The 24,976-nt window shown below is 44.2% G+C and overlaps 15 non-coding genes and 17 pseudogenes across 15 annotated transcripts; all 32 read left to right on the top strand.

Moving 5' to 3' along the window:
* Positions 1–124: 124 nt before the first annotated feature.
* LOC140020062 (5S ribosomal RNA) lies at positions 125–242 on the top strand (annotated as a pseudogene).
* A 926-nt stretch (positions 243–1,168) lies between these two features.
* LOC140020537 (5S ribosomal RNA) lies at positions 1,169–1,287 on the top strand. The gene has a single exon (XR_011824730.1). It is a non-coding gene; the product is annotated as a 5S ribosomal RNA (ribosomal RNA).
* Positions 1,288–1,698: 411 nt separating this feature from the next.
* Positions 1,699–1,816, top strand: LOC140019674 (5S ribosomal RNA; annotated as a pseudogene).
* A 927-nt stretch (positions 1,817–2,743) lies between these two features.
* LOC140020525 (5S ribosomal RNA) lies at positions 2,744–2,862 on the top strand. The gene has a single exon (XR_011824728.1). It is a non-coding gene; the product is annotated as a 5S ribosomal RNA (ribosomal RNA).
* A 411-nt stretch (positions 2,863–3,273) lies between these two features.
* LOC140018813 (5S ribosomal RNA) lies at positions 3,274–3,391 on the top strand (annotated as a pseudogene).
* Positions 3,392–4,318: 927 nt separating this feature from the next.
* On the top strand, positions 4,319–4,437 carry LOC140020514 (5S ribosomal RNA). Its single transcript, XR_011824727.1, has one exon. It is a non-coding gene; the product is annotated as a 5S ribosomal RNA (ribosomal RNA).
* Positions 4,438–4,848: 411 nt separating this feature from the next.
* On the top strand, positions 4,849–4,966 carry LOC140018812 (5S ribosomal RNA; annotated as a pseudogene).
* A 928-nt stretch (positions 4,967–5,894) lies between these two features.
* On the top strand, positions 5,895–6,013 carry LOC140020503 (5S ribosomal RNA). The gene has a single exon (XR_011824726.1). It is a non-coding gene; the product is annotated as a 5S ribosomal RNA (ribosomal RNA).
* Positions 6,014–6,424: 411 nt separating this feature from the next.
* On the top strand, positions 6,425–6,542 carry LOC140020493 (5S ribosomal RNA; annotated as a pseudogene).
* A 926-nt stretch (positions 6,543–7,468) lies between these two features.
* LOC140020492 (5S ribosomal RNA) lies at positions 7,469–7,587 on the top strand. The gene has a single exon (XR_011824725.1). It is a non-coding gene; the product is annotated as a 5S ribosomal RNA (ribosomal RNA).
* Positions 7,588–7,998: 411 nt separating this feature from the next.
* LOC140018811 (5S ribosomal RNA) lies at positions 7,999–8,116 on the top strand (annotated as a pseudogene).
* A 926-nt stretch (positions 8,117–9,042) lies between these two features.
* On the top strand, positions 9,043–9,160 carry LOC140020061 (5S ribosomal RNA; annotated as a pseudogene).
* A 927-nt stretch (positions 9,161–10,087) lies between these two features.
* Positions 10,088–10,206, top strand: LOC140020481 (5S ribosomal RNA). Its single transcript, XR_011824724.1, has one exon. It is a non-coding gene; the product is annotated as a 5S ribosomal RNA (ribosomal RNA).
* A 411-nt stretch (positions 10,207–10,617) lies between these two features.
* On the top strand, positions 10,618–10,735 carry LOC140018810 (5S ribosomal RNA; annotated as a pseudogene).
* Positions 10,736–11,661: 926 nt separating this feature from the next.
* Positions 11,662–11,779, top strand: LOC140020060 (5S ribosomal RNA; annotated as a pseudogene).
* A 928-nt stretch (positions 11,780–12,707) lies between these two features.
* On the top strand, positions 12,708–12,826 carry LOC140020468 (5S ribosomal RNA). Its single transcript, XR_011824722.1, has one exon. It is a non-coding gene; the product is annotated as a 5S ribosomal RNA (ribosomal RNA).
* Positions 12,827–13,237: 411 nt separating this feature from the next.
* On the top strand, positions 13,238–13,355 carry LOC140020491 (5S ribosomal RNA; annotated as a pseudogene).
* Positions 13,356–14,281: 926 nt separating this feature from the next.
* On the top strand, positions 14,282–14,400 carry LOC140020457 (5S ribosomal RNA). The gene has a single exon (XR_011824721.1). It is a non-coding gene; the product is annotated as a 5S ribosomal RNA (ribosomal RNA).
* Positions 14,401–14,811: 411 nt separating this feature from the next.
* Positions 14,812–14,929, top strand: LOC140018809 (5S ribosomal RNA; annotated as a pseudogene).
* Positions 14,930–15,856: 927 nt separating this feature from the next.
* On the top strand, positions 15,857–15,975 carry LOC140020445 (5S ribosomal RNA). Its single transcript, XR_011824720.1, has one exon. It is a non-coding gene; the product is annotated as a 5S ribosomal RNA (ribosomal RNA).
* Positions 15,976–16,386: 411 nt separating this feature from the next.
* On the top strand, positions 16,387–16,504 carry LOC140018808 (5S ribosomal RNA; annotated as a pseudogene).
* A 927-nt stretch (positions 16,505–17,431) lies between these two features.
* On the top strand, positions 17,432–17,550 carry LOC140020434 (5S ribosomal RNA). The gene has a single exon (XR_011824719.1). It is a non-coding gene; the product is annotated as a 5S ribosomal RNA (ribosomal RNA).
* A 411-nt stretch (positions 17,551–17,961) lies between these two features.
* On the top strand, positions 17,962–18,079 carry LOC140018807 (5S ribosomal RNA; annotated as a pseudogene).
* Positions 18,080–19,007: 928 nt separating this feature from the next.
* LOC140020423 (5S ribosomal RNA) lies at positions 19,008–19,126 on the top strand. Its single transcript, XR_011824718.1, has one exon. It is a non-coding gene; the product is annotated as a 5S ribosomal RNA (ribosomal RNA).
* Positions 19,127–19,537: 411 nt separating this feature from the next.
* Positions 19,538–19,655, top strand: LOC140018806 (5S ribosomal RNA; annotated as a pseudogene).
* Positions 19,656–20,583: 928 nt separating this feature from the next.
* On the top strand, positions 20,584–20,702 carry LOC140020411 (5S ribosomal RNA). Its single transcript, XR_011824716.1, has one exon. It is a non-coding gene; the product is annotated as a 5S ribosomal RNA (ribosomal RNA).
* A 411-nt stretch (positions 20,703–21,113) lies between these two features.
* Positions 21,114–21,232, top strand: LOC140020400 (5S ribosomal RNA). The gene has a single exon (XR_011824715.1). It is a non-coding gene; the product is annotated as a 5S ribosomal RNA (ribosomal RNA).
* A 411-nt stretch (positions 21,233–21,643) lies between these two features.
* LOC140018804 (5S ribosomal RNA) lies at positions 21,644–21,761 on the top strand (annotated as a pseudogene).
* Positions 21,762–22,688: 927 nt separating this feature from the next.
* On the top strand, positions 22,689–22,807 carry LOC140020388 (5S ribosomal RNA). Its single transcript, XR_011824714.1, has one exon. It is a non-coding gene; the product is annotated as a 5S ribosomal RNA (ribosomal RNA).
* Positions 22,808–23,218: 411 nt separating this feature from the next.
* LOC140018802 (5S ribosomal RNA) lies at positions 23,219–23,336 on the top strand (annotated as a pseudogene).
* Positions 23,337–24,264: 928 nt separating this feature from the next.
* LOC140020377 (5S ribosomal RNA) lies at positions 24,265–24,383 on the top strand. The gene has a single exon (XR_011824713.1). It is a non-coding gene; the product is annotated as a 5S ribosomal RNA (ribosomal RNA).
* A 411-nt stretch (positions 24,384–24,794) lies between these two features.
* LOC140020490 (5S ribosomal RNA) lies at positions 24,795–24,912 on the top strand (annotated as a pseudogene).
* Positions 24,913–24,976: the final 64 nt, after the last annotated feature.

The raw sequence follows: 24,976 nt of genomic DNA, 5'->3' as shown, positions 1-24,976 counted from the left end.
GTAAATAAATAAAAGGATGAGGGGAAATTCTTGAATTGACGCTTAAAATGAATTCGGGTCCAGAAAAGCCACACTGCTTCACAGGACGGGGCAGTTTAAAAGAATAAAGCGAAAGGAACATGGCGGGTGCGATCATACCAGCACTAATGCACCGGATCCCATCAGAACTTCGAAGTTAAGCGTGCTTGGGCGACAGTAGTACTAGGATGGGTGACCCTAGGCCGGTCAACGGGTTGGGTCTACACCCGGATCCGGATCGGATCCCTGAAATTTTTGCGGGTATGGGTAGGGATTTAATTCCGTTATCCGGATCCGGATCCGTTTTTTCAAACAAAAAAACGGGTCGGATACTGAATATAGTATTCCGACCCGTATTAGACCCGGATCCGGATATAAATGATTTAATAATTTGTAAAAAATATATATTATCAATATAATTTGATTAGGATGATGTATTTGAGTAAAATCAATTTGATTTATTTTCTTATTTGGTTTTTTCTTTGCATTAGTTAGAAATTAGTTTACAAATATATCTTTTTCTCTTTTTTGTTAGAAATTATAAATTTTGGCAAATTTGTTCGGGTAGACCCGACCCGGATCCGAGACTCGCCGGGTCCGGATCCGGAACACAGAATAAAAGACCCGTCGGGTAAACGGGTCGGATCCGGGTCCGGGTCCGGAATAATGAATTCCGGCCCGGACCCGGCCCGTTGACACCCCTAGGTGACCCCCTGGGAAATCCTCGTGTTGCACCCCTCCCTTTTTTGTTTCGAAATCCAAATTTCCCCTTCGTTCTTTATGCTGTAGTAATTTAGCTCCGTCGGAACGATTGCTTTATATTTTGCTTCTCATCGAAGCATGAAGGCGGATCTGAAGGCGCGAGACAAGTCAGGAACGGTACGGCTGGATCGAAGCCCGGATCGTCGGTCAAAGTTGTCGGCGCAAATGTATAAGCGCAAGCGTGAAGGATCAATTTCAGGATAATTGAGACTTGCGCGACGAGGGAAAAAAAATGGTGCAAATCAACAAGAAAAAAATGTAAAAGTAAATAAATAAAAGGATGAGGGGAAATTCTTGAATTGACGCTTAAAATGAATTCGGGTCCAGAAAAGCCACACTGCTTCACAGGACGGGGCAGTTTAAAAGAATAAAGCGAAAGGAACATGGCGGGTGCGATCATACCAGCACTAATGCACCGGATCCCATCAGAACTCCGAAGTTAAGCGTGCTTGGGCGAGAGTAGTACTAGGATGGGTGACCCCCTGGGAAGTCCTCGTGTTGCACCCCTCCCTTTTTTGTTTCGAAATCCAAATTTCCCCTTCGTTCTTTATGCTGTAGTAATTTAGCTCCGTCGGAACGATTGCTTTTTATTTTGCTTCTTATCGAAGCATGAAGGCGGATCTGAAGGCGCGAGACAAGTCAGGAACGGTACGGCTGGATCGAAGCCCGGATCGTCGGTCAATGTTGTCGGCGCAAATGTATAAGCGCAAGCGTGAAGGATCAATTTCAGGATAATTGAGAGTTGTGCGACGAGTGAAAAAAAAGGTGCAAAGCAACAAGAAAAAAATATAAAAGTAAATAAATAAAAGGATGAGAGGAAATTCATGAATTGACGCTTAGAATGAATTCGGGTCCAGAAAAGCCAAACTGCTTCACAGGACGTGGCAGTTTAAAAGAATAAAGCGAAAGGAACATGGCGGGTGCGATCATACCAGCACTAATGCACCGGATCCCATCAGAACTTCGAAGTTAAGCGTGCTTGGGCGACAGTAGTACTAGGATGGGTGACCCTAGGCCGGTCAACGGGTCGGGTCTAGACCCGGATCCGGATCGGATCCCTGAAATTTTTGCGGGTATGGGTAGGGATTTAATTCCGTTATCCGTATCCGGATCCGTTTTTTCAAACAAAAAAACGGGTCGGATACGGAATATAGTATTCCGACCCGTATTAGACCCGGATCCGGATATAAATGATTTAATAATTTATAAAAAATATATATTATCAATATAATTTGATTAGGATCATGTATTTGAGTAAAATGAATTTGATTTATTTTCTTATTTGGTTTTTTATTTGCATTAGTTAGAAATTAGTTTACAAATATATCTTTTTCTCTTTTTTGTTAGAAATTATAAATTTTGGCAAATTTGTTCGGGTAGACCCGACCCGGATCCGAGACTCGCCGGGTCCGGATCCGGAACACAGAATAAAAGACCCGTCGGGTAAACGGGTCGGATCCGGGTCCGGGTCCGGAATAATGAATTCCGGCCCGGACCCGGCCCGTTGACACCCCTAGGTGACCCCCTGGGAAATCCTCGTGTTGCACCCCTCCCTTTTTTGTTTCGAAATCCAAATTTTCCCTTCGTTCTTTATGCTGTAGTAATTTAGCTCCGTCGGAACGATTGCTTTATATTTTGCTTCTCATCGAAGCATGAAGGCGGATCTGAAGGCGCGAGACAAGTCAGGAACGGTACGGCTGGATCGAAGCCCGGATCGTCGGTCAAAGTTGTCGGCGCAAATGTATAAGCGCAAGCGTGAAGGATCAATTTCAGGATAATTGAGAGTTGCGCGACGAGGGAAAAAAAAATGGTGCAAATCAACAAGAAAAAAATGTAAAAGTAAATAAATAAAAGGATGAGGGGAAATTCTTGAATTGACGCTTAAAATGAATTCGTGTCCAGAAAAGCCACACTGCTTCACAGGACGGGGCAGTTTAAAAGAATAAAGCGAAAGGAACATGGCGGGTGCGATCATACCAGCACTAATGCACCGGATCCCATCAGAACTCCGAAGTTAAGCGTGCTTGGGCGAGAGTAGTACTAGGATGGGTGACCCCCTGGGAAGTCCTCGTGTTGCACCCCTCCCTTTTTTGTTTCGAAATCCAAATTTCCCCTTCGTTCTTTATGCTGTAGTAATTTAGCTCCGTCGGAACGATTGCTTTATATTTTGCTTCTTATCGAAGCATGAAGGCGGATCTGAAGGCGCGAGACAAGTCAGGAACGGTACGGCTGGATCGAAGCCCGGATCGTCGGTCAATGTTGTCGGCGCAAATGCATAAGCGCAAGCGTGAAGGATCAATTTCAGGATAATTGAGAGTTGTGCGACGAGGGAAAAAAAAGGTGCAAAGCAACAAGAAAAAAATATAAAAGTAAATAAATAAAAGGATGAGAGGAAATTCATGAATTGACGCTTAGAATGAATTCGGGTCCAGAAAAGCCAAACTGCTTCACAGGACGTGGCAGTTTAAAAGAATAAAGCGAAAGGAACATGGCGGGTGCGATCATACCAGCACTAATGCACCGGATCCCATCAGAACTCCGAAGTTAAGCGTGCTTGGGCGACAGTAGTACTAGGATGGGTGACCCTAGGCCTGTCAACGGGTCGGGTCTAGACCCGGATCCGGATCGGATCCCTGAAATTTTTGCGGGTATGGGTAGGGATTTAATTCCGTTATCCGGATCCGGATCCGTTTTTTCAAACAAAAAAACGGGTCGGATACGGAATATAGTATTCCGACCCGTATTAGACCCGGATCCGGATATAAATGATTTAATAATTTATAAAAAATATATATTATCAATATAATTTGATTAGGATGATGTATTTGAGTAAAATCAATTTGATTTATTTTCTTATTTGGTTTTTTCTTTGCATTAGTTAGAAATTAGTTTACAAATATATCTTTTTCTCTTTTTTGTTAGAAATTATAAATTTTGGCAAATTTGTTCGGGTAGACCCGACCCGGATCCGAGACTCGCCGGGTCCGGATCCGGAACACAGAATAAAAGACCCGTCGGGTAAACGGGTCGGATCCGGGTCCGGGTCCGGAATAATGAATTCCGGCCCGGACCCGGCCCGTTGACACCCCTAGGTGACCCCCTGGGAAATCCTCGTGTTGCACCCCTCCCTTTTTTGTTTCGAAATCCAAATTTCCCCTTCGTTCTTTATGCTGTAGTAATTTAGCTCCGTCGGAACGATTGCTTTATATTTTGCTTCTCATCGAAGCATGAAGGCGGATCTGAAGGCGCGAGACAAGTCAGGAACGGTACGGCTGGATCGAAGCCCGGATCGTCGGTCAAAGTTGTCGGCGCAAATGTATAAGCGCAAGCGTGAAGGATCAATTTCAGGATAATTGAGAGTTGCGCGACGAGGGAAAAAAAAATGGTGCAAATCAACAAGAAAAAAATGTAAAAGTAAATAAATAAAAGGATGAGGGGAAATTCTTGAATTGACGCTTAAAATGAATTCGTGTCCAGAAAAGCCACACTGCTTCACAGGACGGGGCAGTTTAAAAGAATAAAGCGAAAGGAACATGGCGGGTGCGATCATACCAGCACTAATGCACCGGATCCCATCAGAACTCCGAAGTTAAGCGTGCTTGGGCGAGAGTAGTACTAGGATGGGTGACCCCCTGGGAAGTCCTCGTGTTGCACCCCTCCCTTTTTTGTTTCGAAATCCAAATTTCCCCTTCGTTCTTTATGGTGTAGTAATTTAGCTCCGTCGGAACGATTGCTTTATATTTTGCTTCTTATCGAAGCATGAAGGCGGATCTGAAGGCGCGAGACAAGTCAGGAACGGTACGGCTGGATCGAAGCCCGGATCGTCGGTCAATGTTGTCGGCGCAAATGCATAAGCGCAAGCGTGAAGGATCAATTTCAGGATAATTGAGAGTTGTGCGACGAGGGAAAAAAAAGGTGCAAAGCAACAAGAAAAAAATATAAAAGTAAATAAATAAAAGGATGAGAGGAAATTCATGAATTGACGCTTAGAATGAATTCGGGTCCAGAAAAGCCAAACTGCTTCACAGGACGTGGCAGTTTAAAAGAATAAAGCGAAAGGAACATGGCGGGTGCGATCATACCAGCACTAATGCACCGGATCCCATCAGAACTCCGAAGTTAAGCGTGCTTGGGCGACAGTAGTACTAGGATGGGTGACCCTAGGCCTGTCAACGGGTCGGGTCTAGACCCGGATCCGGATCGGATCCCTGAAATTTTTTCGGGTATGGGTAGGGATTTAATTCCGTTATCCGGATCCGGATCCGTTTTTTCAAACAAAAAAACGGGTCGGATACGGAATATAGTATTCCGACCCGTATTAGACCCGGATCCGGATATAAATGATTTAATAATTTATAAAAAATATATATTATCAATATAATTTGATTAGGATGATGTATTTGAGTAAAATCAATTTGATTTATTTTCTTATTTGGTTTTTTCTTTGCATTAGTTAGAAATTAGTTTACAAATATATCTTTTTCTCTTTTTTGTTAGAAATTATAAATTTTGGCAAATTTGTTCGGGTAGACCCGACCCGGATCCGAGACTCGCCGGGTCCGGATCCGGAACACAGAATAAAAGACCCGTCGGGTAAACGGGTCGGATCCGGGTCCGGGTCCGGAATAATGAATTCCGGCCCGGACCCGGCCCGTTGACACCCCTAGGTGACCCCCTGGGAAATCCTCGTGTTGCACCCCTCCCTTTTTTGTTTCGAAATCCAAATTTCCCCTTCGTTCTTTATGCTGTAGTAATTTAGCTCCGTCGGAACGATTGCTTTATATTTTGCTTCTCATCGAAGCATGAAGGCGGATCTGAAGGCGCGAGACAAGTCAGGAACGGTACGGCTGGATCGAAGCCCGGATCGTCGGTCAAAGTTGTCGGCGCAAATGTATAAGCGCAAGCGTGAAGGATCAATTTCAGGATAATTGAGAGTTGCGCGACGAGGGAAAAAAAAAATGGTGCAAATCAACAAGAAAAAAATGTAAAAGTAAATAAATAAAAGGATGAGGGGAAATTCTTGAATTGACGCTTAAAATGAATTCGGGTCCAGAAAAGCCACACTGCTTCACAGGACGGGGCAGTTTAAAAGAATAAAGCGAAAGGAACATGGCGGGTGCGATCATACCAGCACTAATGCACCGGATCCCATCAGAACTCCGAAGTTAAGCGTGCTTGGGCGAGAGTAGTACTAGGATGGGTGACCCCCTGGGAAGTCCTCGTGTTGCACCCCTCCCTTTTTTGTTTCGAAATCCAAATTTCCCCTTCGTTCTTTATGCTGTAGTAATTTAGCTCCGTCGGAACGATTGCTTTTTATTTTGCTTCTTATCGAAGCATGAAGGCGGATCTGAAGGCGCGAGACAAGTCAGGAACGGTACGGCTGGATCGAAGCCCGGATCGTCGGTCAATGTTGTCGGCGCAAATGTATAAGCGCAAGCGTGAAGGATCAATTTCAGGATAATTGAGAGTTGTGCGACGAGTGAAAAAAAAGGTGCAAAGCAACAAGAAAAAAATATAAAAGTAAATAAATAAAAGGATGAGAGGAAATTCATGAATTGACGCTTAGAATGAATTCGGGTCCAGAAAAGCCAAACTGCTTCACAGGACGTGGCAGTTTAAAAGAATAAAGCGAAAGGAAAATGGTGGGTGCGATCATACTAGCACTAATGCACCGGATCCCATCAGAACTTCGAAGTTAAGCGTGCTTGGGCGACAGTAGTACTAGGATGGGTGACCCTAGGCCGGTCAACGGGTCGGGTCTAGACCCGGATCCGGATCGGATCCCTGAAATTTTTGCGGGTATGGGTAGGGATTTAATTCCGTTATCCGTATCCGGATCCGTTTTTTCAAACAAAAAAACGGGTCGGATACGGAATATAGTATTCCGACCCGTATTAGACCCGGATCCGGATATAAATGATTTAATAATTTATAAAAAATATATATTATCAATATAATTTGATTAGGATGATGTATTTGAGTAAAATCAATTTGATTTATTTTCTTATTTGGTTTTTTCTTTGCATTAGCTAGAAATTTGTTTACAAATATATCTTTTTCTCTTTTTTGTTAGAAATTATAAATTTTGGCAAATTTGTTCGGGTAGACCCGACCCGGATCCGAGACTCGCCGGGTCCGGATCCGGAACACAGAATAAAAGACCCGTCGGGTAAACGGGTCGGATCCGGGTCCGGGTCCGGAATAATGAATTCCGGCCCGGACCCGGCCCGTTGACACCCCTAGGTGACCCCCTGGGAAATCCTCGTGTTGCACCCCTCCCTTTTTTGTTTCGAAATCCAAATTTCCCCTTCGTTCTTTATGCTGTAGTAATTTAGCTCCGTCGGAACGATTGCTTTATATTTTGCTTCTCATCGAAGCATGAAGGCGGATCTGAAGGCGCGAGACAAGTCAGGAACGGTACGGCTGGATCGAAGCCCGGATCGTCGGTCAAAGTTGTCGGCGCAAATGTATAAGCGCAAGCGTGAAGGATCAATTTCAGGATAATTGAGAGTTGCGCGACGAGGGAAAAAAAATGGTGCAAATCAACAAGAAAAAAATGTAAAAGTAAATAAATAAAAGGATGAGGGGAAATTCTTGAATTGACGCTTAAAATGAATTCGGGTCCAGAAAAGCCACACTGCTTCACAGGACGGGGCAGTTTAAAAGAATAAAGCGAAAGGAACATGGCGGGTGCGATCATACCAGCACTAATGCACCGGATCCCATCAGAACTCCGAAGTTAAGCGTGCTTGGGCGAGAGTAGTACTAGGATGGGTGACCCCCTGGGAAGTCCTCGTGTTGCACCCCTCCCTTTTTTGTTTCGAAATCCAAATTTCCCCTTCGTTCTTTATGCTGTAGTAATTTAGCTCCGTCGGAACGATTGCTTTATATTTTGCTTCTTATCGAAGCATGAAGGCGGATCTGAAGGCGCGAGACAAGTCAGGAACGGTACAGCTGGATCGAAGCCCAGATCGTCGGTCAAAGTTGTCGGCGCAAATGCATAAGCGCAAGCGTGAAGGATCAATTTCAGGATAATTGAGAGTTGTGCGACGAGGGAAAAAAAAGGTGCAAAGCAACAAGAAAAAAATATAAAAGTAAATAAATAAAAGGATGAGAGGAAATTCATGAATTGACGCTTAGAATGAATTCGGGTCCAGAAAAGCCAAACTGCTTCACAGGACGTGGCAGTTTAAAAGAATAAAGCGAAAGGAACATGGCGGGTGCGATCATACCAGCACTAATGCACCGGATCCCATCAGAACTCCGAAGTTAAGCGTGCTTGGGCGACAGTAGTACTAGGATGGGTGACCCTAGGCCTGTCAACGGGTCGGGTCTAGACCCGGATCCGGATCGGATCCCTGAAATTTTTTCGGGTATGGGTAGGGATTTAATTCCGTTATCCGGATCCGGATCCGTTTTTTCAAACAAAAAAACGGGTCGGATACGGAATATAGTATTCCGACCCGTATTATACCCGGATCCGGATATAAATGATTTAATAATTTATAAAAAATATATATTATCAATATAATTTGATTAGGATGATGTATTTGAGTAAAATCAATTTGATTTATTTTCTTATTTGGTTTTTTCTTTGCATTAGCTAGAAATTTGTTTACAAATATATCTTTTTCTCTTTTTTGTTAGAAATTATAAATTTTGGCAAATTTGTTCGGGTAGACCCGACCCGGATCCGAGACTCGCCGGGTCCGGATCCGGAACACAGAATAAAAGACCCGTCGGGTAAACGGGTCGGATCCGGGTCCGGGTCCGGAATAATGAATTCCGGCCCGGACCCGGCCCGTTGACACCCCTAGGTGACCCCCTGGGAAATCCTCGTGTTGCACCCCTCCCTTTTTTGTTTCGAAATCCAAATTTCCCCTTCGTTCTTTATGCTGTAGTAATTTAGCTCCGTCGGAACGATTGCTTTATATTTTGCTTCTCATCGAAGCATGAAGGCGGATCTGAAGGCGCGAGACAAGTCAGGAACGGTACGGCTGGATCGAAGCCCGGATCGTCGGTCAAAGTTGTCGGCGCAAATGTATAAGCGCAAGCGTGAAGGATCAATTTCAGGATAATTGAGAGTTGCGCGACGAGGGAAAAAAAATGGTGCAAATCAACAAGAAAAAAATGTAAAAGTAAATAAATAAAAGGATGAGGGGAAATTCTTGAATTGACGCTTAAAATGAATTCGGGTCCAGAAAAGCCACACTGCTTCACAGGACGGGGCAGTTTAAAAGAATAAAGCGAAAGGAACATGGCGGGTGCGATCATACCAGCACTAATGCACCGGATCCCATCAGAACTTCGAAGTTAAGCGTGCTTGGGCGACAGTAGTACTAGGATGGGTGACCCTAGGCCGGTCAACGGGTTGGGTCTACACCCGGATCCGGATCGGATCCCTGAAATTTTTGCGGGTATGGGTAGGGATTTAATTCCGTTATCCGGATCCGGATCCGTTTTTTCAAACAAAAAAACGGGTCGGATACGGAATATAGTATTCCGACCCGTATTAGACCCGGATCCGGATATAAATGATTTAATAATTTGTAAAAAATATATATTATCAATATAATTTGATTAGGATGATGTATTTGAGTAAAATCAATTTGATTTATTTTCTTATTTGGTTTTTTCTTTGCATTAGTTAGAAATTAGTTTACAAATATATCTTTTTCTCTTTTTTGTTAGAAATTATAAATTTTGGCAAATTTGTTCGGGTAGACCCGACCCGGATCCGAGACTCGCCGGGTCCGGATCCGGAACACCGAATAAAAGACCCGTCGGGTAAACGGGTCGGATCCGGGTCCGGGTCCGGAATAATGAATTCCGGCCCGGACCCGGCCCGTTGACACCCCTAGGTGACCCCCTGGGAAATCCTCGTGTTGCACCCCTCCCTTTTTTGTTTCGAAATCCAAATTTCCCCTTCGTTCTTTATGCTGTAGTAATTTAGCTCCGTCGGAACGATTGCTTTATATTTTGCTTCTCATCGAAGCATGAAGGCGGATCTGAAGGCGCGAGACAAGTCAGGAACGGTACGGCTGGATCGAAGCCCGGATCGTCGGTCAAAGTTGTCGGCGCAAATGTATAAGCGCAAGCGTGAAGGATCAATTTCAGGATAATTGAGAGTTGCGCGACGAGGGAAAAAAAAATGGTGCAAATCAACAAGAAAAAAATGTAAAAGTAAATAAATAAAAGGATGAGGGGAAATTCTTGAATTGACGCTTAAAATGAATTCGGGTCCAGAAAAGCCACACTGCTTCACAGGACGGGGCAGTTTAAAAGAATAAAGCGAAAGGAACATGGCGGGTGCGATCATACCAGCACTAATGCACCGGATCCCATCAGAACTCCGAAGTTAAGCGTGCTTGGGCGAGAGTAGTACTAGGATGGGTGACCCCCTGGGAAGTCCTCGTGTTGCACCCCTCCCTTTTTTGTTTCGAAATCCAAATTTCCCCTTCGTTCTTTATGCTGTAGTAATTTAGCTCCGTCGGAACGATTGCTTTATATTTTGCTTCTTATCGAAGCATGAAGGCGGATCTGAAAGCGCGAGACAAGTCAGGAACGGTACGGCTGGATCGAAGCCCGGATCGTCGGTCAATGTTGTCGGCGCAAATGTATAAGCGCAAGCGTGAAGGATCAATTTCAGGATAATTGAGAGTTGTGCGACGAGTGAAAAAAAAGGTGCAAAGCAACAAGAAAAAAATATAAAAGTAAATAAATAAAAGGATGAGAGGAAATTCATGAATTGACGCTTAGAATGAATTCGGGTCCAGAAAAGCCAAACTGCTTCACAGGACGTGGCAGTTTAAAAGAATAAAGCGAAAGGAACATGGCGGGTGCGATCATACCAGCACTAATGCACCGGATCCCATCAGAACTCCGAAGTTAAGCGTGCTTGGGCGACAGTAGTACTAGGATGGGTGACCCTAGGCCTGTCAACGGGTCGGGTCTAGACCCGGATCCGGATCGGATCCCTGAAATTTTTTCGGGTATGGGTAGGGATTTAATTCCGTTATCCGGATCCGAATCCGTTTTTTCAAACAAAAAAACGGGTCGGATACGGAATATAGTATTCCGACCCGTATTAGACCCGGATCCGGATATAAATGATTTAATAATTTATAAAAAATATATATTATCAATATAATTTGATTAGGATGATGTATTTGAGTAAAATCAATTTGATTTATTTTCTTATTTGGTTTTTTCTTTGCATTAGCTAGAAATTTGTTTACAAATATATCTTTTTCTCTTTTTTGTTAGAAATTATAAATTTTGGCAAATTTGTTCGGGTAGACCCGACCCGGATCCGAGACTCGCCGGGTCCGGATCCGGAACACAGAATAAAAGACCCGTCGGGTAAACGGGTCGGATCCGGGTCCGGGTCCGGAATAATGAATTCCGGCCCGGACCCGGCCCGTTGACACCCCTAGGTGACCCCCTGGGAAATCCTCGTGTTGCACCCCTCCCTTTTTTGTTTCGAAATCCAAATTTCCCCTTCGTTCTTTATGCTGTAGTAATTTAGCTCCGTCGGAACGATTGCTTTATATTTTGCTTCTCATCGAAGCATGAAGGCGGATCTGAAGGCGCGAGACAAGTCAGGAACGGTACGGCTGGATCGAAGCCCGGATCGTCGGTCAAAGTTGTCGGCGCAAATGTATAAGCGCAAGCGTGAAGGATCAATTTCAGGATAATTGAGAGTTGCGCGACGAGGGAAAAAAAATGGTGCAAATCAACAAGAAAAAAATGTAAAAGTAAATAAATAAAAGGATGAGGGGAAATTCTTGAATTGACGCTTAAAATGAATTCGGGTCCAGAAAAGCCACACTGCTTCACAGGACGGGGCAGTTTAAAAGAATAAAGCGAAAGGAACATGGCGGGTGCGATCATACCAGCACTAATGCACCGGATCCCATCAGAACTTCGAAGTTAAGCGTGCTTGGGCGACAGTAGTACTAGGATGGGTGACCCTAGGCCGGTCAACGGGTTGGGTCTACACCCGGATCCGGATCGGATCCCTGAAATTTTTGCGGGTATGGGTAGGGATTTAATTCCGTTATCCGGATCCGGATCCGTTTTTTCAAACAAAAAAACGGGTCGGATACGGAATATAGTATTCCGACCCGTATTAGACCCGGATCCGGATATAAATGATTTAATAATTTGTAAAAAATATATATTATCAATATAATTTGATTAGGATGATGTATTTGAGTAAAATCAATTTGATTTATTTTCTTATTTGGTTTTTTCTTTGCATTAGTTAGAAATTAGTTTACAAATATATCTTTTTCTCTTTTTTGTTAGAAATTATAAATTTTGGCAAATTTGTTCGGGTAGACCCGACCCGGATCCGAGACTCGCCGGGTCCGGATCCGGAACACCGAATAAAAGACCCGTCGGGTAAACGGGTCGGATCCGGGTCCGGGTCCGGAATAATGAATTCCGGCCCGGACCCGGCCCGTTGACACCCCTAGGTGACCCCCTGGGAAATCCTCGTGTTGCACCCCTCCCTTTTTTGTTTCGAAATCCAAATTTCCCCTTCGTTCTTTATGCTGTAGTAATTTAGCTCCGTCGGAACGATTGCTTTATATTTTGCTTCTCATCGAAGCATGAAGGCGGATCTGAAGGCGCGAGACAAGTCAGGAACGGTACGGCTGGATCGAAGCCCGGATCGTCGGTCAAAGTTGTCGGCGCAAATGTATAAGCGCAAGCGTGAAGGATCAATTTCAGGATAATTGAGAGTTGCGCGACGAGGGAAAAAAAAAATGGTGCAAATCAACAAGAAAAAAATGTAAAAGTAAATAAATAAAAGGATGAGGGGAAATTCTTGAATTGACGCTTAAAATGAATTCGGGTCCAGAAAAGCCACACTGCTTCACAGGACGGGGCAGTTTAAAAGAATAAAGCGAAAGGAACATGGCGGGTGCGATCATACCAGCACTAATGCACCGGATCCCATCAGAACTCCGAAGTTAAGCGTGCTTGGGCGAGAGTAGTACTAGGATGGGTGACCCCCTGGGAAGTCCTCGTGTTGCACCCCTCCCTTTTTTGTTTCGAAATCCAAATTTCCCCTTCGTTCTTTATGCTGTAGTAATTTAGCTCCGTCGGAACGATTGCTTTTTATTTTGCTTCTTATCGAAGCATGAAGGCGGATCTGAAGGCGCGAGACAAGTCAGGAACGGTACGGCTGGATCGAAGCCCGGATCGTCGGTCAATGTTGTCGGCGCAAATGTATAAGTGCAAGCGTGAAGGATCAATTTCAGGATAATTGAGAGTTGTGCGACGAGTGAAAAAAAAGGTGCAAAGCAACAAGAAAAAAATATAAAAGTAAATAAATAAAAGGATGAGAGGAAATTCATGAATTGACGCTTAGAATGAATTCGGATCCAGAAAAGCCAAACTGCTTCACAGGACGTGGCAGTTTAAAAGAATAAAGCGAAAGGAAAATGGTGGGTGCGATCATACTAGCACTAATGCACCGGATCCCATCAGAACTTCGAAGTTAAGCGTGCTTGGGCGACAGTAGTACTAGGATGGGTGACCCTAGGCCGGTCAACGGGTCGGGTCTAAACCCGGATCCGGATCGGATCCCTGAAATTTTTGCGGGTATGGGTAGGGATTTAATTCCGTTATCCGTATCCGGATCCGTTTTTTCAAACAAAAAAACGGGTCGGATACGGAATATAGTATTCCGACCCGTATTAGACCCGGATCCGGATATAAATGATTTAATAATTTATAAAAAATATATATTATCAATATAATTTGATTAGGATGATGTATTTGAGTAAAATCAATTTGATTTATTTTCTTATTTGGTTTTTTCTTTGCATTAGCTAGAAATTTGTTTACAAATATATCTTTTTCTCTTTTTTGTTAGAAATTATAAATTTTGGCAAATTTGTTCGGGTAGACCCGACCCGGATCCGAGACTCGCCGGGTCCGGATCCGGAACACAGAATAAAAGACCCGTCGGGTAAACGGGTCGGATCCGGGTCCGGGTCCGGAATAATGAATTCCGGCCCGGACCCGGCCCGTTGACACCCCTAGGTGACCCCCTGGGAAATCCTCGTGTTGCACCCCTCCCTTTTTTGTTTCGAAATCCAAATTTCCCCTTCGTTCTTTATGCTGTAGTAATTTAGCTCCGTCGGAACGATTGCTTTATATTTTGCTTCTCATCGAAGCATGAAGGCGGATCTGAAGGCGCGAGACAAGTCAGGAACGGTACGGCTGGATCGAAGCCCGGATCGTCGGTCAAAGTTGTCGGCGCAAATGTATAAGCGCAAGCGTGAAGGATCAATTTCAGGATAATTGAGACTTGCGCGACGAGGGAAAAAAAATGGTGCAAATCAACAAGAAAAAAATGTAAAAGTAAATAAATAAAAGGATGAGGGGAAATTCTTGAATTGACGCTTAAAATGAATTCGGGTCCAGAAAAGCCACACTGCTTCACAGGACGGGGCAGTTTAAAAGAATAAAGCGAAAGGAACATGGCGGGTGCGATCATACCAGCACTAATGCACCGGATCCCATCAGAACTCCGAAGTTAAGCGTGCTTGGGCGAGAGTAGTACTAGGATGGGTGACCCCCTGGGAAGTCCTCGTGTTGCACCCCTCCCTTTTTTGTTTCGAAATCCAAATTTCCCCTTCGTTCTTTATGCTGTAGTAATTTAGCTCCGTCGGAACGATTGCTTTATATTTTGCTTCTTATCGAAGCATGAAGGCGGATCTGAAGGCGCGAGACAAGTCAGGAACGGTACAGCTGGATCGAAGCCCAGATCGTCGGTCAAAGTTGTCGGCGCAAATGCATAAGCGCAAGCGTGAAGGATCAATTTCAGGATAATTGAGAGTTGTGCGACGAGGGAAAAAAAAGGTGCAAAGCAACAAGAAAAAAATATAAAAGTAAATAAATAAAAGGATGAGAGGAAATTCATGAATTGACGCTTAGAATGAATTCGGGTCCAGAAAAGCCAAACTGCTTCACAGGACGTGGCAGTTTAAAAGAATAAAGCGAAAGGAACATGGCGGGTGCGATCATACCAGCACTAATGCACCGGATCCCATCAGAACTCCGAAGTTAAGCGTGCTTGGGCGACAGTAGTACTAGGATGGGTGACCCTAGGCCTGTCAACGGGTCGGGTCTAGACCCGGATCCGGATCGGATCCCTGAAATTTTTTCGGGTATGGGTAGGGATTTAATTCCGTTATCCGGATCCGGATCCGTTTTTTCAAACAAAAAAACGGGTCGGATACGGAATATAGTATTCCGACCCGTATTATACCCGGATCCGGATATAAATGATTTAATAATTTATAAAAAATATATATTATCAATATAATTTGATTAGGATGATGTATTTGAGTAAAATCAATTTGATTTATTTTCTTATTTGGTTTTTTCTTTGCATTAGCTAGAAATTTGTTTACAAATATATCTTTTTCTCTTTTTTGTTAGAAATTATAAATTTTGGCAAATTTGTTCGGGTAGACCCGACCCGGATCCGAGACTCGCCGGGTCCGGATCCGGAACACAGAATAAAAGACCCGTCGGGTAAACGGGTCGGATCCGGGTCCGGGTCCGGAATAATGAATTCCGGCCCGGACCCGGCCCGTTGACACCCCTAGGTGACCCCCTGGGAAATCCTCGTGTTGCACCCCTCCCTTTTTTGTTTCGAAATCCAAATTTCCCCTTCGTTCTTTATGCTGTAGTAATTTAGCTCCGTCGGAACGATTGCTTTATATTTTGCTTCTCATCGAAGCATGAAGGCGGATCTGAAGGCGCGAGACAAGTCAGGAACGGTACGGCTGGATCGAAGCCCGGATCGTCGGTCAAAGTTGTCGGCGCAAATGTATAAGCGCAAGCGTGAAGGATCAATTTCAGGATAATTGAGAGTTGCGCGACGAGGGAAAAAAAAATGGTGCAAATCAACAAGAAAAAAATGTAAAAGTAAATAAATAAAAGGATGAGGGGAAATTCTTGAATTGACGCTTAAAATGAATTCGGGTCCAGAAAAGCCACACTGCTTCACAGGACGGGGCAGTTTAAAAGAATAAAGCGAAAGGAACATGGCGGGTGCGATCATACCAGCACTAATGCACCGGATCCCATCAGAACTCCGAAGTTAAGCGTGCTTGGGCGAGAGTAGTACTAGGATGGGTGACCCCCTGGGAAGTCCTCGTGTTGCACCCCTCCCTTTTTTGTTTCGAAATCCAAATTTCCCCTTCGTTCTTTATGCTGTAGTAATTTAGCTCCGTCGGAACGATTGCTTTATATTTTGCTTCTTATCGAAGCATGAAGGCGGATCTGAAGGCGCGAGACAAGTCAGGAACGGTACGGCTGGATCGAAGCCCGGATCGTCGGTCAATGTTGTCGGCGCAAATGCATAAGCGCAAGCGTGAAGGATCAATTTCAGGATAATTGAGAGTTGTGCGACGAGGGAAAAAAAAGGTGCAAAGCAACAAGAAAAAAATATAAAAGTAAATAAATAAAAGGATGAGAGGAAATTCATGAATTGACGCTTAGAATGAATTCGGGTCCAGAAAAGCCAAACTGCTTCACAGGACGTGGCAGTTTAAAAGAATAAAGCGAAAGGAACATGGCGGGTGCGATCATACCAGCACTAATGCACCGGATCCCATCAGAACTCCGAAGTTAAGCGTGCTTGGGCGACAGTAGTACTAGGATGGGTGACCCTAGGCCTGTCAACGGGTCGGGTCTAGACCCGGATCCGGATCGGATCCCTGAAATTTTTTCGGGTATGGGTAGGGATTTAATTCCGTTATCCGGATCCGGATCCGTTTTTTCAAACAAAAAAACGGGTCGGATACGGAATATAGTATTCCGACCCGTATTAGACCCGGATCCGGATATAAATGATTTAATAATTTATAAAAAATATATATTATCAATATAATTTGATTAGGATGATGTATTTGAGTAAAATCAATTTGATTTATTTTCTTATTTGGTTTTTTCTTTGCATTAGTTAGAAATTAGTTTACAAATATATCTTTTTCTCTTTTTTGTTAGAAATTATAAATTTTGGCAAATTTGTTCGGGTAGACCCGACCCGGATCCGAGACTCGCCGGGTCCGGATCCGGAACACAGAATAAAAGACCCGTCGGGTAAACGGGTCGGATCCGGGTCCGGGTCCGGAATAATGAATTCCGGCCCGGACCCGGCCCGTTGACACCCCTAGGTGACCCCCTGGGAAATCCTCGTGTTGCACCCCTCCCTTTTTTGTTTCGAAATCCAAATTTCCCCTTCGTTCTTTATGCTGTAGTAATTTAGCTCCGTCGGAACGATTGCTTTATATTTTGCTTCTCATCGAAGCATGAAGGCGGATCTGAAGGCGCGAGACAAGTCAGGAACGGTACGGCTGGATCGAAGCCCGGATCGTCGGTCAAAGTTGTCGGCGCAAATGTATAAGCGCAAGCGTGAAGGATCAATTTCAGGATAATTGAGAGTTGCGCGACGAGGGAAAAAAAAATGGTGCAAATCAACAAGAAAAAAATGTAAAAGTAAATAAATAAAAGGATGAGGGGAAATTCTTGAATTGACGCTTAAAATGAATTCGTGTCCAGAAAAGCCACACTGCTTCACAGGACGGGGCAGTTTAAAAGAATAAAGCGAAAGGAACATGGCGGGTGCGATCATACCAGCACTAATGCACCGGATCCCATCAGAACTCCGAAGTTAAGCGTGCTTGGGCGAGAGTAGTACTAGGATGGGTGACCCCCTGGGAAGTCCTCGTGTTGCACCCCTCCCTTTTTTGTTTCGAAATCCAAATTTCCCCTTCGTTCTTTATGCTGTAGTAATTTAGCTCCGTCGGAACGATTGCTTTATATTTTGCTTCTTATCGAAGCATGAAGGCGGATCTGAAGGCGCGAGACAAGTCAGGAACGGTACGGCTGGATCGAAGCCCGGATCGTCGGTCAATGTTGTCGGCGCAAATGCATAAGCGCAAGCGTGAAGGATCAATTTCAGGATAATTGAGAGTTGTGCGACGAGGGAAAAAAAAGGTGCAAAGCAACAAGAAAAAAATATAAAAGTAAATAAATAAAAGGATGAGAGGAAATTCATGAATTGACGCTTAGAATGAATTCGGGTCCAGAAAAGCCAAACTGCTTCACAGGACGTGGCAGTTTAAAAGAATAAAGCGAAAGGAACATGGCGGGTGCGATCATACCAGCACTAATGCACCGGATCCCATCAGAACTCCGAAGTTAAGCGTGCTTGGGCGACAGTAGTACTAGGATGGGTGACCCTAGGCCTGTCAACGGGTCGGGTCTAGACCCTGATCCGGATCGGATCCCTGAAATTTTTTCGGGTATGGGTAGGGATTTAATTCCGTTATCCGGATCCGGATCCGTTTTTTCAAACAAAAAAACGGGTCGGATACGGAATATAGTATTCCGACCCGTATTAGACCCGGATCCGGATATAAATGATTTAATAATTTATAAAAAATATATATTATCAATATAATTTGATTAGGATGATGTATTTGAGTAAAATCAATTTGATTTATTTTCTTATTTGGTTTTTTCTTTGCATTAGTTAGAAATTAGTTTACAAATATATCTTTTTCTCTTTTTTGTTAGAAATTATAAATTTTGGCAAATTTGTTCGGGTAGACCCGACCCGGATCCGAGACTCGCCGGGTCCGGATCCGGAACACAGAATAAAAGACCCGTCGGGTAAACGGGTCGGATCCGGGTCCGGGTCCGGAATAATGAATTCCGGCCCGGACCCGGCCCGTTGACACCCCTAGGTGACCCCCTGGGAAATCCTCGTGTTGCACCCCTCCCTTTTTTGTTTCGAAATCCAAATTTCCCCTTCGTTCTTTATGCTGTAGTAATTTAGCTCCGTCGGAACGATTGCTTTATATTTTGCTTCTCATCGAAGCATGAAGGCGGATCTGAAGGCGCGAGACAAGTCAGGAACGGTACGGCTGGATCGAAGCCCGGATCGTCGGTCAAAGTTGTCGGCGCAAATGTATAAGCGCAAGCGTGAAGGATCAATTTCAGGATAATTGAGAGTTGCGCGACGAGGGAAAAAAAAAATGGTGCAAATCAACAAGAAAAAAATGTAAAAGTAAATAAATAAAAGGATGAGGGGAAATTCTTGAATTGACGCTTAAAATGAATTCGGGTCCAGAAAAGCCACACTGCTTCACAGGACGGGGCAGTTTAAAAGAATAAAGCGAAAGGAACATGGCGGGTGCGATCATACCAGCACTAATGCACCGGATCCCATCAGAACTCCGAAGTTAAGCGTGCTTGGGCGAGAGTAGTACTAGGATGGGTGACCCCCTGGGAAGTCCTCGTGTTGCACCCCTCCCTTTTTTGTTTCGAAATCCAAATTTCCCCTTCGTTCTTTATGCTGTAGTAATTTAGCTCCGTCGGAACGATTGCTTTTTATTTTGCTTCTTATCGAAGCATGAAGGCGGATCTGAAGGCGCGAGACAAGTCAGGAACGGTACGGCTGGATCGAAGCCCGGATCGTCGGTCAATGTTGTCGGCGCAAATGCATAAGCGCAAGCGTGAAGGATCAATTTCAGGATAATTGAGAGTTGTGCGACGAGGGAAAAAAAAGGTGCAAAGCAACAAGAAAAAAATATAAAAGTAAATAAATAAAAGGATGAGAGGAAATTCATGAATTGACGCTTAGAATGAATTCGGGTCCAGAAAAGCCAAACTGCTTCGCAGGACGTGGCAGTTTAAAAGAATAAAGCGAAAGGAACATGGCGGGTGCGATCATACCAGCACTAATGCACCGGATCCCATCAGAACTCCGAAGTTAAGCGTGCTTGGGCGACAGTAGTACTAGGATGGGTGACCCTAGGCCTGTCAACGGGTCGGGTCTAGACCCTGATCCGGATCGGATCCCTGAAATTTTTTCGGGTATGGGTAGGGATTTAATTCCGTTATCCGGATCCGGATCCGTTTTTTCAAACAAAAAAACGGGTCGGATACGGAATATAGTATTCCGACCCGTATTAGACCCGGATCCGGATATAAATGATTTAATAATTTATAAAAAATATATATTATCAATATAATTTGATTAGGATGATGTATTTGAGTAAAATCAATTTGATTTATTTTCTTATTTGGTTTTTTCTTTGCATTAGTTAGAAATTAGTTTACAAATATATCTTTTTCTCTTTTTTGTTAGAAATTATAAATTTTGGCAAATTTGTTCGGGTAGACCCGACCCGGATCCGAGACTCGCCGGGTCCGGATCCGGAACACAGAATAAAAGACCCGTCGGGTAAACGGGTCGGATCCGGGTCCGGGTCCGGAATAATGAATTCCGGCCCGGACCCGGCCCGTTGACACCCCTAGGTGACCCCCTGGGAAATCCTCGTGTTGCACCCCTCCCTTTTTTGTTTCGAAATCCAAATTTCCCCTTCGTTCTTTATGCTGTAGTAATTTAGCTCCGTCGGAACGATTGCTTTATATTTTGCTTCTCATCGAAGCATGAAGGCGGATCTGAAGGCGCGAGACAAGTCAGGAACGGTACGGCTGGATCGAAGCCCGGATCGTCGGTCAAAGTTGTCGGCGCAAATGTATAAGCGCAAGCGTGAAGGATCAATTTCAGGATAATTGAGAGTTGCGCGACGAGGGAAAAAAAAAATGGTGCAAATCAACAAGAAAAAAATGTAAAAGTAAATAAATAAAAGGATGAGGGGAAATTCTTGAATTGACGCTTAAAATGAATTCGGGTCCAGAAAAGCCACACTGCTTCACAGGACGGGGCAGTTTAAAAGAATAAAGCGAAAGGAACATGGCGGGTGCGATCATACCAGCACTAATGCACCGGATCCCATCAGAACTCCGAAGTTAAGCGTGCTTGGGCGAGAGTAGTACTAGGATGGGTGACCCCCTGGGAAGTCCTCGTGTTGCACCCCTCCCTTTTTTGTTTCGAAATCCAAATTTCCCCTTCGTTCTTTATGCTGTAGTAATTTAGCTCCGTCGGAACGATTGCTTTTTATTTTGCTTCTTATCGAAGCATGAAGGCGGATCTGAAGGCGCGAGACAAGTCAGGAACGGTACGGCTGGATCGAAGCCCGGATCGTCGGTCAATGTTGTCGGCGCAAATGTATAAGCGCAAGCGTGAAGGATCAATTTCAGGATAATTGAGAGTTGTGCGACGAGTGAAAAAAATGGTGCAAAGCAACAAGAAAAAAATGTAAAAGTAAATAAATAAAAGGATGAGGGGAAATTCTTGAATTGACGCTTAAAATGAATTCGGGTCCAGAAAAGCCACACTGCTTCACAGGACGGGGCAGTTTAAAAGAATAAAGCGAAAGGAACATGGCGGGTGCGATCATACCAGCACTAATGCACCGGATCCCATCAGAACTCCGAAGTTAAGCGTGCTTGGGCGAGAGTAGTACTAGGATGGGTGACCCCCTGGGAAGTCCTCGTGTTGCACCCCTCCCTTTTTTGTTTCGAAATCCAAATTTCCCCTTCGTTCTTTATGCTGTAGTAATTTAGCTCCGTCGGAACGATTGCTTTATATTTTGCTTCTTATCGAAGCATGAAGGCGGATCTGAAGGCGCGAGACAAGTCAGGAACGGTACGGCTGGATCGAAGCCCGGATCGTCGGTCAAAGTTGTCGGCGCAAATGCATAAGCGCAAGCGTGAAGGATCAATTTCAGGATAATTGAGAGTTGTGCGACGAGGGAAAAAAAAGGTGCAAAGCAACAAGAAAAAAATATAAAAGTAAATAAATAAAAGGATGAGAGGAAATTCATGAATTGACGCTTAGAATGAATTCGGGTCCAGAAAAGCCAAACTGCTTCACAGGACGTGGCAGTTTAAAAGAATAAAGCGAAAGGAACATGGCGGGTGCGATCATACCAGCACTAATGCACCGGATCCCATCAGAACTCCGAAGTTAAGCGTGCTTGGGCGACAGTAGTACTAGGATGGGTGACCCTAGGCCTGTCAACGGGTCGGGTCTAGACCCGGATCCGGATCGGATCCCTGAAATTTTTTCGGGTATGGGTAGGGATTTAATTCCGTTATCCGGATCCGGATCCGTTTTTTCAAACAAAAAAACGGGTCGGATACGGAATATAGTATTCCGACCCGTATTATACCCGGATCCGGATATAAATGATTTAATAATTTATAAAAAATATATATTATCAATATAATTTGATTAGGATGATGTATTTGAGTAAAATCAATTTGATTTATTTTCTTATTTGGTTTTTTCTTTGCATTAGCTAGAAATTTGTTTACAAATATATCTTTTTCTCTTTTTTGTTAGAAATTATAAATTTTGGCAAATTTGTTCGGGTAGACCCGACCCGGATCCGAGACTCGCCGGGTCCGGATCCGGAACACAGAATAAAAGACCCGTCGGGTAAACGGGTCGGATCCGGGTCCGGGTCCGGAATAATGAATTCCGGCCCGGACCCGGCCCGTTGACACCCCTAGGTGACCCCCTGGGAAATCCTCGTGTTGCACCCCTCCCTTTTTTGTTTCGAAATCCAAATTTCCCCTTCGTTCTTTATGCTGTAGTAATTTAGCTCCGTCGGAACGATTGCTTTATATTTTGCTTCTCATCGAAGCATGAAGGCGGATCTGAAGGCGCGAGACAAGTCAGGAACGGTACGGCTGGATCGAAGCCCGGATCGTCGGTCAAAGTTGTCGGCGCAAATGTATAAGCGCAAGCGTGAAGGATCAATTTCAGGATAATTGAGAGTTGCGCGACGAGGGAAAAAAAAATGGTGCAAATCAACAAGAAAAAAATGTAAAAGTAAATAAATAAAAGGATGAGGGGAAATTCTTGAATTGACGCTTAAAATGAATTCGGGTCCAGAAAAGCCACACTGCTTCACAGGACGGGGCAGTTTAAAAGAATAAAGCGAAAGGAACATGGCGGGTGCGATCATACCAGCACTAATGCACCGGATCCCATCAGAACTCCGAAGTTAAGCGTGCTTGGGCGAGAGTAGTACTAGGATGGGTGACCCCCTGGGAAGTCCTCGTGTTGCACCCCTCCCTTTTTTGTTTCGAAATCCAAATTTCCCCTTCGTTCTTTATGCTGTAGTAATTTAGCTCCGTCGGAACGATTGCTTTATATTTTGCTTCTTATCGAAGCATGAAGGCGGATCTGAAGGCGCGAGACAAGTCAGGAACGGTACGGCTGGATCGAAGCCCGGATCGTCGGTCAAAGTTGTCGGCGCAAATGCATAAGCGCAAGCGTGAAGGATCAATTTCAGGATAATTGAGAGTTGTGCGACGAGGGAAAAAAAAGGTGCAAAGCAACAAGAAAAAAATATAAAAGTAAATAAATAAAAGGATGAGAGGAAATTCATGAATTGACGCTTAGAATGAATTCGGGTCCAGAAAAGCCAAACTGCTTCACAGGACGTGGCAGTTTAAAAGAATAAAGCGAAAGGAACATGGCGGGTGCGATCATACCAGCACTAATGCACCGGATCCCATCAGAACTCCGAAGTTAAGCGTGCTTGGGCGACAGTAGTACTAGGATGGGTGACCCTAGGCCTGTCAACGGGTCGGGTCTAGACCCGGATCCGGATCGGATCCCTGAAATTTTTTCGGGTATGGGTAGGGATTTAATTCCGTTATCCGGATCCGGATCCGTTTTTTCAAACAAAAAAACGGGTCGGATACGGAATATAGTATTCCGACCCGTATTAGACCCGGATCCGGATATAAATGATTTAATAATTTATAAAAAATATATATTATCAATATAATTTGATTAGGATGATGTATTTGAGTAAAATCAATTTGATTTATTTTCTTATTTGGTTTTTTCTTTGCATTAGCTAGAAATTAGTTTACAAATATATCTTTTTCTCTTTTTTGTTAGAAATTATAAATTTTGGCAAATTTGTTCGGGTAGACCCGACCCGGATCCGAGACTCGCCGGGTCCGGATCCGGAACACAGAATAAAAGACCCGTCGGGTAAACGGGTCGGATCCGGGTCCGGGTCCGGAATAATGAATTCCGGCCCGGACCCGGCCCGTTGACACCCCTAGGTGACCCCCTGGGAAATCCTCGTGTTGCACCCCTCCCTTTTTTGTTTCGAAATCCAAATTTCCCCTTCGTTCTTTATGCTGTAGTAATTTAGCTCCGTCGGAACGATTGCTTTATATTTTGCTTCTCATCGAAGCATGAAGGCGGATCTGAAGGCGCGAGACAAGTCAGGAACGGTACGGCTGGATCGAAGCCCGGATCGTCGGTCAAAGTTGTCGGCGCAAATGTATAAGCGCAAGCGTGAAGGATCAATTTCAGGATAATTGAGAGTTGCGCGACGAGGGAAAAAAAAAATGGTGCAAATCAACAAGAAAAAAATGTAAAAGTAAATAAATAAAAGGATGAGGGGAAATTCTTGAATTGACGCTTAAAATGAATTCGGGTCCAGAAAAGCCACACTGCTTCACAGGACGGGGCAGTTTAAAAGAATAAAGCGAAAGGAACATGGCGGGTGCGATCATACCAGCACTAATGCACCGGATCCCATCAGAACTCCGAAGTTAAGCGTGCTTGGGCGAGAGTAGTACTAGGATGGGTGACCCCCTGGGAAGTCCTCGTGTTGCACCCCTCCCTTTTTTGTTTCGAAATCCAAATTTCCCCTTCGTTCTTTATGCTGTAGTAATTTAGCTCCGTCGGAACGATTGCTTTATATTTTGCTTCTTATCGAAGAATGAAGGCGGATCTGAAGGCGCGAGACAAGTCAGGAACGGTACGGCTGGATCGAAGCCCGGATCGTCGGTCAATGTTGTCGGCGCAAATGTATAAGCGCAAGCGTGAAGGATCAATTTCAGGATAATTGAGAGTTGTGCGACGAGTGAAAAAAAAGGTGCAAAGCAACAAGAAAAAAATATAAAAGGAAATAAATAAAAGGATGAGAGGAAATTCATGAATTGACGCTTAGAATGAATTCGGGTCCAGAAAAGCCAAACTGCTTCACAGGACGTGGCAGTTTAAAAGAATAAAGCGAAAGGAAAATGGTGGGTGCGATCATACTAGCACTAATGCACCGGATCCCATCAGAACTTCGAAGTTAAGCGTGCTTGGGCGACAGTAGTACTAGGATGGGTGACCCTAGGCCGGTCAACGGGTCGGGTCTAGACCCGGATCCGGATCGGATCCCTGAAATTTTTGCGGGTATGGGTAGGGATTTAATTCCGTTAT

This window comes from Coffea arabica, chromosome 11c, assembly GCF_036785885.1.
Source record: "Coffea arabica cultivar ET-39 chromosome 11c, Coffea Arabica ET-39 HiFi, whole genome shotgun sequence".
In the NCBI taxonomy this organism is placed as follows: Eukaryota; Viridiplantae; Streptophyta; class Magnoliopsida; order Gentianales; family Rubiaceae; genus Coffea; species Coffea arabica.
Note: the sequence above shows the minus strand (reverse complement) of the source record. Positions and strands in the feature narration are given on the sequence as shown.